Source organism: Pantherophis guttatus, chromosome 6 (assembly GCF_059756535.1).
Source record: "Pantherophis guttatus breed Tessera chromosome 6, ASM5975653v1, whole genome shotgun sequence".
NCBI lineage: Eukaryota > Metazoa > Chordata > Lepidosauria > Squamata > Colubridae > Pantherophis > Pantherophis guttatus.
This window is the reverse complement of record NC_142068.1, coordinates 28,649,122-28,663,030: the sequence shown is the minus strand read 5'-3', so window position 1 is coordinate 28,663,030 and position 13,909 is coordinate 28,649,122. Positions and strand designations below refer to the sequence as shown.

General features: G+C 36.8%; 1 protein-coding gene across 6 annotated transcripts in view; it reads left to right on the top strand.

Annotated features, from left to right (window-relative positions):
* AGTR1 (angiotensin II receptor type 1) overlaps positions 1-13,909 on the top strand; it is a 49,781-nt gene that overhangs the window by 28,219 nt on the left and 7,653 nt on the right. Inside the window, exon 2 of one of the 6 annotated variants that reach the window (XM_034439282.3) lies at positions 4,201-4,383. The exons of the other annotated variants lie outside the window; for them this stretch is intronic. The gene's annotated coding sequence lies outside the window, so the exon portion shown is untranslated. The remainder of the gene's footprint in view (positions 1-4,200; positions 4,384-13,909) is intronic. 6 annotated transcript variants of the gene reach the window in all.

The following is a 13,909-nucleotide window of genomic DNA, read 5'->3' as shown; positions in this document are numbered from 1 at the left end:
AAGTATTGATAGGCATTTTCTAGAGCCTGCGTGCATGTGATCCCCTTGGTGTTTCTGTATGAATCAGGTAATTGAGTCAATTGTTCATGTCCTTTTACAACGTGAATTTAGTCTACAGTAGTGGCCAAACTTGTGGAAACCTTTTGGGAAAAGTGTATTTTCTAAAACTAGCTAATAACACCACTTTTTTTTTTGGAGTAGTACCATAAAATTATATATCAATGGAAAGATAATTTAATCAAGAATGTAATGCAATAACTTTTATGAAGGATTTGCTATTAGAATAGCAGTTACAGTATAAAGAAGTGAAACATGTAGAAAAAACAAGATATACAAAAATTATCACGTCAGTTAATATTTAGTTGGCTAACTTTTAGCATGAATTACAGCTTTACAACTTCTTCCCATGGAGTGAACCAAGTCTTTTAGTTCTGCAGCTGTTATAATGTGAAACCAAGATTGAATGATTGCTTCTATTACCTGGGTTTTATTGCTGGGTCGCTTCTGACTAACAAGTTTCTTTAGTCGACTCCATAGATTTTCAATTGGGTTAAGGTCTGTGCTATTCCCAGGTCATTCCAGCAGTGAAATATGATTATCTTGAAACTCCCCGGAAAAGTGGCCATCAAACCTCAAAAATACACTTTTCCCCAAAAGGTTTCCACAATTTTGGCCACTATTGTAACTGTTGGCTAAGATTCATTGAGCTTGTATTCAACAAGCTCCACTCTGACTAACCTCATATTCAATATTTAGTAATAAACAAGACTTTAAAGTTACATACTTAGTTGTCTAAAGAAATGTGCTATATTCTTGTTGCTCATACAGAATTAGTTATGTGCATCTTAGAGTAACATTTTGAAGACTAAACATACGGTATTCACAAATGAAGGCAAATATACGTGTCCCAGATTGGATCCTGCACTAAACATATTGATTCCTTTATCATTTATCAATATTCTTTTTCTTTGTTAACTTGCAATTACTCTACTCTTTTTGGTAGATTCTACAGACAAAAACAAGTAGCATTTTTCTTAATTTGCTATACTCCGTGCAGGGAAGTCTCAAAATGCAAAGAAGGGAAGACACTCACCTCTCTCTAAACAGCTTCCATGTGCTCTTCAGAAGAAGACCTGGAGAAAGTCAAAAACTGACAGGCTGGTGTCCTTCAGAATTTTTGAACTGCAACTTCCATCAATGAAAGCATCCTGGCAAATAGCAAGGGTGTATGGCATCTTTAGTTAAAAAAAAAATAGGAAAACTGTTCTCAATCTCAATCAGAATAGAGGTGGAAGGGACCTTGGAGGTCATCTAGTCCAACCCCCTGCTCAAGCAGGAGACCTTATAACCATGATGGCGAACCTATGGCACGTGTGCCAGAGGTGGCACGCAAAGCTCTCTCTGAGGGCGCCCGCACTGTCACCAGCTGCTCTTCTACTTTCCAGTGCTGGAGCACTGGAAAACCGCTGGAAAATGGCTCAGAAAATGGCCCCAAAAACAGGCCATTTTTCAGGCCGTTTTTGGACCAAAACTGGCCTGAAATCAGGCTGAAAAATAGCCAAAAAACCAGGCATTTGTGTGCCGGACAGCTGCTCTTTTGGTTTCTGGCACCAGAGCACTGGAAAATGGCCTGGAAAATGGACGGAAAACTGCCCAAAAATGGCCAGAAAATGGCCCCCAAAACAGGCCATTTTCAGGCCATTTTTGGACCAAAACTAGCCTGAAACTGGGCTGAAAAATGCCCAAAAACCAGGTATGTGCATGCTGGCCAGCTGGTCTTCGGGTTTCTGATGCTCTGGCATGCGCAGATGCATGCACATGCACATGCGTTCGGGTTTGGGCATTCGGTGCCAAAAAGGTTCGCCATCACTGCCCTATAACATTTCAGACAAATGACTGTCCAATCTCTTCTTAAAAACATCCAGTGATAAAGCACCTACAACTTCTGACAGCAAACGGTTCCACTGGTTGTTAGGAAGTCCTGACTGTTAGGAAGCTAGTTCCAGGTTGCTTCTCTCCTTGATTAGTTTCATCCATTGTTTCATGTCCTGCCTACAGATCTTTTGGTAAATAAGTTGACCCCCCCTCCTCTTTTTGGCAACTTCTCAAATACCGGAACATTGCTATCATGTCACCACAATCCTTCTTTTTTCTAGACTAGCCAGACCCAAATCCTGCAGCCGTTCTTCATTTCTTTTAGTCTCCAGGTGTTTAATCATCTTAGTTGCTCTTCTTCGCATTTTTTCCAAAGTCTCAACATCTTTTTTGTACTGTGGTGACCAAAACTGGATGCAGTATTCCAGGTGTGGCCTTACTAAGACTTTATAAAATGGAAATAATACTTCACATGATTTTGATTCTATGCTTCTGTTTATACAACCAAGGATTGCATTAGCTTTTTTTGACTGCTGTTGCACACTGCTGGCTCATATTTAAATGATTGTCCACTAGAACTCCAAGGGCCATCTCAGAGTTACTGTTTTTGAGCCAGGTTTAGCCTAATCTGTACTTTGGTTTTAAGTGTAAAACCTTGCTTTTCTCCACATTAAAGTTCATATTGTAGGATAGGGCCCATTGTTCAAGTCTTTTTGGAATTCTTTCTCAGCGAAGTGTTGCCTTCCTTGAGTATATCTGAAAAAGTATATCTAAAAAAGGTCCATTGTTCAAGTTTGTCAAGATCTTTTTGGCTCCTAAGCTTGTCTTCCTGGATGTTGGCTATTCCTGCCCTCTTAGTGTCATTTTTACCTAGAATTTGTTTACTTAGTTTACCTGGTATTTGTACCTGATATTCTATTTACTTAACATCATTGATCCAATGGTAGCTTTTTTGTTTAACACTTCATTATGTATACCTCCAAATACTCCTGGGACAAAAACAAAGAAATTTTATTCTGCTTCTGCTTTCATGGCTGACTTTGCACTGACAAATGGCATTATTGTACGATGTTAATGTTTAAATGATTTTTTTTTAAATAGCAAACAAAACACTTTTAGTGGTTAAGATCTCTTGTTACCGCTGTTTTGCTTCCTCTTGCTTTTGAAGTAGGCTTGCCAGGAAACTGATGATTCTACTTGCTTGCTTTTTGCTCGGCAAAGGGATTATGCTGTTATTTTCTAACAATTTTTACATAGAGAAAAAATCAAGATCATCCTGTTGGTACTAGGTCAGGTAATCATTATCTGGAATGTTGACAAAGCTGACAGCTATGTTTGTGATTCAATTGTTGCAACATCAAATAATGAATTTAATGTGTGCAGGTACAATCCCGAATCTGGCAATTACAAATAAAACTTTGATATTGTATGAAATCATCTAAACCGTGGTCTTTGGTTGAGTAACACTGAGCTATGAGTTATCAGTTATAATCCCAAAGGTGCTTTTTCAAGAGGCAATTAGACTTTCTGTTTTTTCTTTGAAGACCTTTCGCTTTCTCCAAGAAGCTTCTTCAACTCTGACTGGATGGTGGGGAATGGAAGGATTTATACTCCTTGCAGGCAGCTGATCATTTGCATACTTTTAGCAAGTAATTAAGATCACCTGGAGGTTTATGTCTGTCATCAGGATCATCTGAGTGGTGCAAATGGGTGTGGAGCCTTCTTGGAACTGTTGAAAGGATTGTGTTGTAGACTGGAGATAGATGATGTCATATCCCTCCCCTTCTATTAACAGAAGGCTGTTCTTTCAAAAGTACTTTTGGGACAACCAGGACCTGGATGACTGAGAATCTCCATAGATATCAGTTATAATGCAAGAAAGAACGAACTGGAGCACTAGATGATGATGATGATGATGATGATGATGATGATGATGATGATGATTCTTCTACATCTTCTTGAGGAATGGTTTTATTTTTTAGCTGTATCAGGGGTCCTTAGTGCTCTTTGAGTTTGGTTGTTTTCATGCATACATTTCATTACCCAAAGTATGTAACATCATCAGTGCTAGGCCAGCGTTAGCACTGATGATATTGCCTAGTTTGGATAATGAAATATCTGCAGCAACCAAGCTCAGAAAGCACCAAAGACCCTCATTATAATCCTGATCTACAAATATATTCAGTGTTATCATTACAACATGTGCTATGTTCTATTAATCAATAGAGTATAGCTTCTGTAACAATTTGCCTTTAACTCAAGAAATTAATACAAGAAGTTGCCTTACATCAGATGATCATATTATCGATCCATTTTTCTCAATAGAATCTATCTACACTGATCAGATGCAGCTCCCAAATTCTTCAAGGTTCTGTTTGGCGCTATCCTGTAATGCTGGTGAAATCTGTGAATTTAGGCATGTTGTGTCTAAGTGAATTGTGTCCACTCTTCTAAGAAGAGTTCAATTTGGACTTCTTTTTAAGGCCTGGTTTCTTCATATTATATCTAGTAAGTAGTCTTTTTTCCTCAGTATGTTATTAATCCTTGCAAGATGGTAACCTACATAATTTATATACCAATCTTCTTCCTCTGGAACTATCAAAGTGCTGTTAAAATTGTTCTTAATTCGATACTCAAATCCTCTTTTTAAAATCAGTTTATAAGATCCTGTGATTGAAGGAGAACCAGTTTGATGTAGTGGTTAAGGCTAGAAATTAGGAATCCATGAGATCTAATCCCACCTGAGGGGCAAGTCAGCTGGGTGATCGTAGGCCAGTCACTGTGAGCTCTAGGACAAAAGCAATGGGAAACTATTTTTGGGAAAAAAATGTTTCTGTAAACTGCATAAACTGTCCATGTAGTCACCAGAATTCAAGACTAACCCACAGGCACAGCACACCCAAGAAAGGAAATAGTAGAAACAGTCAACATCAATGTGTCACACCAGAATGTTAATATATTTTACATAGGATGAGTCCCAATATCTTTCAGTTTAGTAAACTTGTAATTTTGCCATCAAGTCTAATATTTTAAAAATCTCTTTTTTATATTATTCTTCTTAGTTGCAATCTTTATACTGAATATTTCCTAGTGTACAAAGAATGTGAGTAAAAGAAAAAAAGCTTTCAGTTTCTACAAATGGGCAAAAATATGTGTTGTCAACTCTGGAACAGTGGATACAATATATCTCTGGTGCCATATATCATATAATGATATCATTTTCTGACACTTCAGGAAATACATGTTTTCTTCTGTCGCCATCATTTTCTTATTAGAAACTGGGGAAGTGCCCATATTTGAGTGTTAAATTCTTTTTTTTTCCTCAGCCACTAGTTACACTTATTCCCTTTTTAGACCACAGATATGCAGTTTCCATTATTTTTCATTCTTTTTTCCAAAACATTCATGTTTTTTCCCAACCTTGGGAAAATCTGTGGCTTTATTTTCTATTTCTGATAATAAATTCCCTATTAGAAGACAAAATATGGGTTCTGTAACTAATATAAATATGAGAGATTGTGATGAAAATTTAGAAAAATAACATTTCTGTTTTTCTGGCATGGCATAATGGTGTTTGTGATTCATTATATTTCTCCTAGTACATAGGTTAGGGACTTGTTTAGTTTCTGTAAGAATCATTACTGCTGTCATAATAATACTCTTTGTAACATGGTATTTCATATCCCTCAGCTGAAAGGCTAGGACTGGAGAGATAGTTTTTTTAAAGTATATTTTAGGAAGAATCTAATTTACTGGGTGCATTTCTGAAAAAAGCACTAAGTTTCAGTCATTATTCTTATTTTCTAAAAATGTTTGACCCACTGGTGTATTTGGAAATAAATACGAGGCCAGAATCAGAGTCAAATTGAGGTGTTCTGTTTTCCCATCTTTTAAATTATCTCTCTAGCTATTTATCATAAGTGGAGTTTGGAGAAGCTCAAATGATGGTGTATCAGCAGACATAATGCCCTCGGTATATTGCTTATTTTGTTAAGCCATTGGATCCAATATGAGAGAAAGATAAAGGAGAGAAAAATATTATGAACGAATAAATCATATGAGTTAGTGTGACTTCCTTAATTGAACAATACCTGAAGACCACAGCCTGACTTCTTTAAATGTTGAACTTCAAAATACTTAATCAAATTTTAATGTAGGTTACTTTGCTGGGTACTGTTTTTGGCTTACACAGTAATGATATTATCTATATATACTGTGTATTCATACAGACATTTTCTTTTCACACACAGAAATGTTATATAAAATCATAAAAACAATCAAAATGTGATAAGGTTAGGTTAGAAATGTAGGTTAGAAACATAATAAATAAGAAAAATAAAAATATATAAATCTTTTATAAAGATTTTATAAAGATTATAAAAATCTTTTATAAAGAAGAAGAGGAAAACAGGAGGAGGAAGAGCTACTATCTGGTATTCTTGGTATAACTCATCACCATCATCTTGAATATGAAAAAGAGTCAGTACCATGGATTAATAAGTGACCTGAAAGGAATGTTATCCTTTCTACTACATTTCTTGAATTGAAAAAAAATGAAGACAATAAACCTGCATTCAGCTAAAATAACATTTTGTACTGTATTGGTGGGAAAAATCAAAGTTTTATAATGGGCATGACCAAGTCCTATTGACTGATTAGCCAAGGGGTGAAATGCTACCAGTTTGGATGAGTTTGGACGAACTGGTAGTAATAAAAGCTACCAGTTTGGTTAACTCGTAGTAAAAAATGCTATCAGTTTGGATGAAATGATATTTCCGACGATCAGCTGTGCCACATGATTTATATTCACTAGAAAGCAGGAAATCCTACTTTCTAGTGAATCTAAATCACGTGGCACAGCTGTTTCCCCTCCCCTCGCTGTTCTACTTACGTTAGGAAAGGGTTCTTAAGCCTCCTTTTCAACACTGCGTGCATGAAGCACACGTTTGGCAAGCACCGCACATGCACGCACACGGAGTACCGGTAGCAAAGTGAACCGATAGTAGACCTCAGAGCATTTCACCCCTGGACCTACCTAATTATCAGTTTGAGGGGGTCTTAATTTTATTATATGATTAATTCAATATTAGAAAACTAATAATATGCAGAAGAAGAAGTGGGAGAACCTAAGGGCAGGGGTCAAAAAAGGAATCAGCCTAGAATCTCTATATAGTCACATATGGACTAAGTCCAACCTGCCCTTGAATTGGGTTAACCTGTAGTGCTAACTAGTAGTTGATTCCTGTGCATAGGCATGAGTAACTAAATCAGTTTAATTGGAACTTCGCATGTGGTCCTGCTCTTTTGTGTCTGGCATTAGATCACTCTAAGAAAAACAATTGTTTCAGTTTGGGGGGGGGTTCCTACATACTCCTATTTTTTGGACCATTAATTTCAGCATCAAAAGTAACAGAGAAATGATGAGATTGATAGAATATGCATGGAAAGAAAGAATCAGGAAGGGCTCTCAAACTTTATATCCTCTAATTTCTCAAAATTTAAAAGTGCTTTGGAAGAAAGTGCTGTATGTCTGAAAAATTATTTCTGGGGCAGTGTGCTCATTTTGCAATTCAAGTGAGTTCTTCATTAATCCTTAATATGGAATTTTTATTATGGCAAACATACACTTTTTCATAACTAGAGTCAGTGAGTTTATGGATTGCAAGCTTTATGTGACCTTATAGCAACAGATGTCAAAATCTGAATCCATGATTTACTATAGCAGGATATTAGGTTAAATGTCAGCAAATCAAAAACATATTAAAATAGAAGCATTTAGCAAAGGAAAAGATCTATTATTATCCCCTAATCTACACAAGAAATAAAGTTTATCCTCCCTTCTACTATTAATTTTGGAACACGAAGAAATTCTTTAAAAGTATAGATACTACTGAGTAATGGTAAATTCTTTTTCTAAAAATAAATATGTTATACAGACCTCTAGCGGTCAAATCCTGTATTTGTTGAGAAGTACATTTTGAACCAAATGAAACCATTTTATTCTTTGTAATATAAGTACCTTCATTTTCTACTGAAATCATCTTCAGGGAACAAATATAGAAGATTCTAGTTGAAAATAACTTTATTTTTTCAACGGTCTCTAGCCCTGCTTCCAGCAGATATTTTCACACAAAGCAATCAAAATTGCATTTTTTTGAAGGTATCAGAAGTTTTATTTTTTTCAAACTTGCACAAAGGTTTTTAAATAGTCCCTCCAACAGCATCCCATGCACAACAGCCAGAGGGCCCCTTCAAAGGCACCCCATGATGGTTGGTGGCAAAAATAGAACAATCTTGCTTCCCCTGAGAGCTTCAGTTACCTACATCTAAGCTATTTTGCTTCCTGGATAGGTTAAACGTTTTTTTAAAAACACCTCTTAAAATTCTGCTTTCTTAAGTCAGATCTTCCAATCTTTTTATGCTAATATAATGGAGGAACAAAAGGATAAATGATATTGCTTTTCTACAATGTTGTGGTTCAGTAATTAGCAATTTGGTAAAAGCTATTTTTTCAAAGGATACTACAAGAGTAAAGTTAGAATCTTGAAGTGGGGTTGATGTCAACCTTTGCCCCAAATTGGAATCCCGACAAATAATATCTTCTCCTCACTCAAATGCACCTGCTATTTGTCTTGAGGGAACAGTTTCCATGGAAGTCAAATGAAGCTTGCCCAGTGGTAGGATTCAAAATTTTTTACTCCTGGTTCTGTGGGTGTGGCTTGGTGGGCATGGCAGGGGAAGGATACTGTAAAGTCTCCATTTCCAGGCCACTCCAGGGGAAGGATACTGTAAAATTTCCATTCCCTCCCCACTCCAGGAGAAGGTTACTGCAAAATCCCCATTTCCTCCCAATTAGCTGGGACTGGGGAGGCAGAGAATAGATGGGGGTGAGGCCGGTCAGAGGTGGTATTTACCAGTTTTCCGAACTACTCAAAATTTCCACTACCGGTTCTCCAGAACTGGTCAGAACCTGATGAATACCACCTCTGAGCTTGCCCCATCTTTCAGTATGAAGTTGCACATGGGAACCAAAATAAATTAGAACAGGCAAAATAAAATAAAGTCCTATCATACATATTTCTCACCACAATTAAGGGAGATGCCATCATGTCAGCTCATTGAGGTAGACCAGATTAGGAAAACAAAGTAATGAATGCTACTAATTTTATCCAAAGGTTACAGTAACAGAATCTTGCAAGTCTGAATGGCGCCCTCCCTCTACCTTCCAGTGAACTAGGAAGGGAAATGCTGAGACACTTTCTCCATTCCCATTCCCATTCCTGCTTTGGATTCAGATTTACCTTATTTATCTTGGTTGTGGCTCTTTCTCTGGTTTCTCAAGGTTACAAGCTAAAAGATTTAGCTGCTTTAAAGAGTTGTAGATGGGTACTACATACATAGAAAGACTTTTAGAATCAGATTCAGAAATGCTGCAAATGCCTGGAGTACATCCCCATTCCTTTTATAAACACTTTCACACGGTTTCACGAATGGTTTCATAACTAGTTTGATCCCCAGAGAAAAGAGAAAATGTATAGAGACAGTGAGATCATTTGCTCACATTAATACAACCTCAGACACGACAGGGTAAGTCCCCCATCCCCCAGTCTAGTTGGGCTTCAAATACAGAATTGTCTCTTCAAGTTCAGCAAGACCTCATTCATACCTACCACTGATGTCATCATTAGTGGTGTTTAATCTGTCCCGCAGCTTCCTAGTGGGTTTTTATGTCTAGTATTTCATCTATGTATGTTGCCTCAGATACTTTAAGGCAGAGAGGAAATCAAGGTATGAACAATTTCCTGTGGATAAAAGAAGCAGCAGTTAGCATTTCTGAATGTGAAAATAAAATAAGTTGAATTGTTCTCCAAGCCAAAAATTAGGTCTTGTGTTAACTTTTTATCCCTTTTACTCTTAACCCTTCTCATAGGGTGCTTTGTCTTACAGAGATGAAGTACTGAAATAAAGATGGTTCAAATCAATCAGCACATCAATTCAATAAGGATGATATTAAAACAGAAGCTACTCTTAGAAGTCACAGTGGAGCAGTATAGGGTTAGGGTTATTATTGCTTAAAGTGAAGACTTAAAAGTATGTTTATAATAAAGTATATTGTTCCAAACTGATGCTAAGCCAAATTAACTGCAGAACCATTATATACTCTGCAAGTAATGAATGGACTTAACTGCATCAAAATCTAAATTTTGATCCCATATGTGACGTGATAAAGGAACAGGAAACTATTCATGTTCTGTTTCACTATTGTTATTCACTTTTCTTTCACAAATAATGCTGGCCAATCATAAATTATTCTAATTAACTAGAACTGAATTTCTGCTGAAATTTAACACAAAGTCATTGTGAATTCATTAGGGTGAATCCAGTATTCTCTCCTGATGACATGGATAAACCCAAGCAGCTATGAATTAATTGCAAAACTGAACAGCTTCATAATCTCAACCAAATTGTGCAAGAACTTGCTGGAAAGAAAGTGATGAATGTCCTTCTTTATTTCCAGTTTTATTTTGCTTAAAGTCATATTCCCAAATATTTTCTATTCTCCTTAAAGAAATTGTAGAAAAGTATAAATCATACATGAGAATTATTTTATGCCAAAAATATATAAAAATAAGGCTATAATTTTATTCCATTTTCACAAGAGCAAATATTTAGAGATTTGGCAGTGAAATAGTCCTTCAGGTAAGATGTTCAGGTGACCTTTTTACAATGCGTATCCACTTACTGTCAAGAAGGCCCTTGTTGGAAAGCAAATGCTGAAAAATCTGTTTTACAATCCTTGCTTACGTGATTGCTATTAATGAAGTTGTCACAGGAAGCTGCAGCCACCAGTATCTCATCTTGTTTTTCATTTCAGCAAAGTGCTGTTTACCTTATAGAGAGGCCCAGCATCCTTCTCCGTTATCTCAGGCAGTTTAATTAGAAGGTATGATCATCCAACATAGGAAATGAGCATAGTGCTAAATAATAGTTGGTGGAACAGTATGAAGCAACAGCATATTCTCATCAGTGACTTATTATAATCATTGCAATTATAAAAAGAAAAGAAAAGGTCAGCCAGGACAGTTATATACAACAGGGATTAGCAGCTCTCCATATAATTTGATGAAAGACTGAGCCTTCAATGATCATCACATTTGATGCCCCTTGAATGAGGGCTTTTGACAAAGACTACTTTTACCTCTCAGTGTTAGGCAGGTCAGGCCACAATCTAACACTGTTGCCAAGCTTCCGACTGGCATTTATGGAAAAATCTACCACAACAATTCATGCAAGTTGAAATAGTACAGAAACAGCAATTTGGTAACTTTAGTTTTGAAGTTTGTCACAATATTTACCCAGCTTAAAAAGTAGACATTTCACGAGAATTGTATTTTATCTGAGCATGATATGGGAAGCTTCTTATACTGGCTGATCTCAAAATTCATACATGTGGCTTATTTGGTTTGGCTAAGTAGAGTGCAAACTATGATTTCTGGCTCATGTATGCTATTCAGTCCAAGGGACTCACAGGAGTCTTCTCCAGCATCATAGCTCAAAGCCCTCAATTCTTTGGCACTCAGCCTTCCTTATGGTCCAACTTTCACAACCATACATTGCAACTGGGAAAACCATAGCCTTGACTATATGCACTTTTGTTGGCAGGGTGATGTCTCTGCTTTTTTGTATGCTGTCTAGATTTGCTATAGCTTTCCTCCCCAGGAGCAAGCATCTTTTAATTTCTTGGCTGCATTCCCCATCTGCAGTGATCTTGGAGCCCAGAAAAAAAAAAATCTGTCACTACCTCCATTTCTTCCCCATCTATTTGCCAGATATTGAGAGGGCCGGATGCCATGATCTTAGTTTTCTTAATGTTGAATTTCAAGCCAACTTTTGCACTCTCCTTCTTCACTCGCATCAAGAGGCTCTTTAGTTCCTCTTCACTTTCTGTCATTAGAGTGGTATCATCTGCATATCTGTTTGAGGGATTTAGTAACATTTTGATTTCTCCTTTATATTAAGAAAAATCATTTGAGGTAGCCTACTTAGATTTTTACTGAATAAATAAGATGGGGTGATGATCATGTAGCTTCAAAAAATTTTCACTGAAAGTCTTAGACTTTCAATTTTCATCCCAGATTTATTGCCAGTCAGTAACTGTCTGCGATCTTGCAATCTCCTGACGATAGCAGGGCCATGAAATTAGCCAAGTTTTAATAAAAACCTTGGGGTTGTTGTTGTTGGGAGCATCTGCACAGACCCAAGCTAGAAACTGGGGACTGTGGAAACTGGCTGCCCTTGGGGTATCTCTGGTATCATTAAGGAGCTTCTGGCAGCTTGTAAGAGATTTAGATATCATCTTGCTTGGTACGTTTGCTTTTTATGTTTTGCTTTTTAATCCTGCTTGCCTGAGCAAACAATAAAGCTTAACGCCCCTTTATTCACTTGTATGCTTATTGTCTCTGTATCCAAAAGAAACTATTGCCTGGGCACCTGAGAACTGGCCTGATATTGGCAAAGCATCTTCTTACACTGAGCTGGAAGCATTGCAAAGAATTTCTGCATGTGTTCACTTCAGTGCAAATGAAGATTCCTCACAGTCAAGAATGCTACTTTGTCGAGCATTCATACATCACTGTTTGAGTATACAGAGGTGGATAATCATCCTACTGGAATTAACAGTATTAATGATTTCTGACACTGTTGATTCACACATTTGTTCTTTTCATCTTCTAATCAGAGGTGGGTTTCAGCAGGTTCTGAACAGTTCTGGAGAACCAGTAGCAGAAATTTTGAGTAGTTTGGAGAACCGGTAGTAAAAATTCTGACTGGCCCTGCCCCCATCTATTCTCTGCCTTCCGAGTCCCAGCTGATTGGGAGGAAATGGGGATTTTGCAGTATCCTTCCCCTGGATTGGGGAGGGAATGGAGATTTTACAGTATCCTTCCCCTGCCATACCCACCAAGCTATGTCATGCCATGCCACGCCCACCAAGCCATGCCCACAGAACCGGTAGTAAAAAATTCTGAAACCCACCACTGCTTCTAATATACTGTTTTATTTCGAGGGAGGGAGGAAGGAAGGAAGGAAGGAAGGAAGGAAGGAAGGAAGGAAGGAAGATTTGAATAATTCCTGTCTCTTTTTCTAAAATGAAATCTGTTTGTTACAGGCAATCAGCAAAATGACAGCATAATATGAACTCTGATCAAAGAAGGCACAAATAAACTAAGTGTCCTTTCTTAATTTCTTTAGGTTAATTAAATATTCAGCTTTGCAAGGTTTTCAACATTGAATTCCTGATAATAATTAATCACATTGTGATTTACCAAACAGAGAGATTTTTTTAAATATAATATATCGGTAAAAGAAAAAGGTCAAGGCCAAAATATATTATTTGCATTTTTATAGCTAGTAGAAATCAAAAGAAGGTAACAAATTTTCACAATGCATGTTCTAATGAAAGTAGAACCTCAACTGATTGCTTTACTTGAGCCAGGTTTAATCCCAATTGTATTTTGATTAGCTAAAATCAATGCTGTTAAATAATCTGCCACTGCAGGTGACATTCTAAATAGAGCAAAGAATCATTTATAATAATGTGAAATTCTTTACTTTTAAACATATTTGATACATTATTTAGGGTTTTTTAAACATTTTTTCCTGATTGGTGCTAGGCAAATTAAATGGATCTTAAGTAGATATTGCTGTTTTTAAAGGGGGAACGTTGTGATTTTTATTATTTTTAGAAGGAAAGGGAATAATTTAGTGTGAAACAAAAGTATTTTCAGAGCTGTCATGTGCCATCCTATCTCCTTTAGCTGACATCTTGATTTTTCAGTTAGGTAAGAATATATATTGATTAATTCTTACTCTTTGTACAGTACTTGTTTTTCAATTTTTTATACTAGTGCTATTGCTGTGAATTTCAGAGCAACACATTTCTTTTGAAATGTTAGAAGTTCCCTTTTGATATAAAAATCCAATTCGGATTTAGCAGTGGTTCTTCCAGGCAGCTTAGGTACTGGGCTGTTGTATC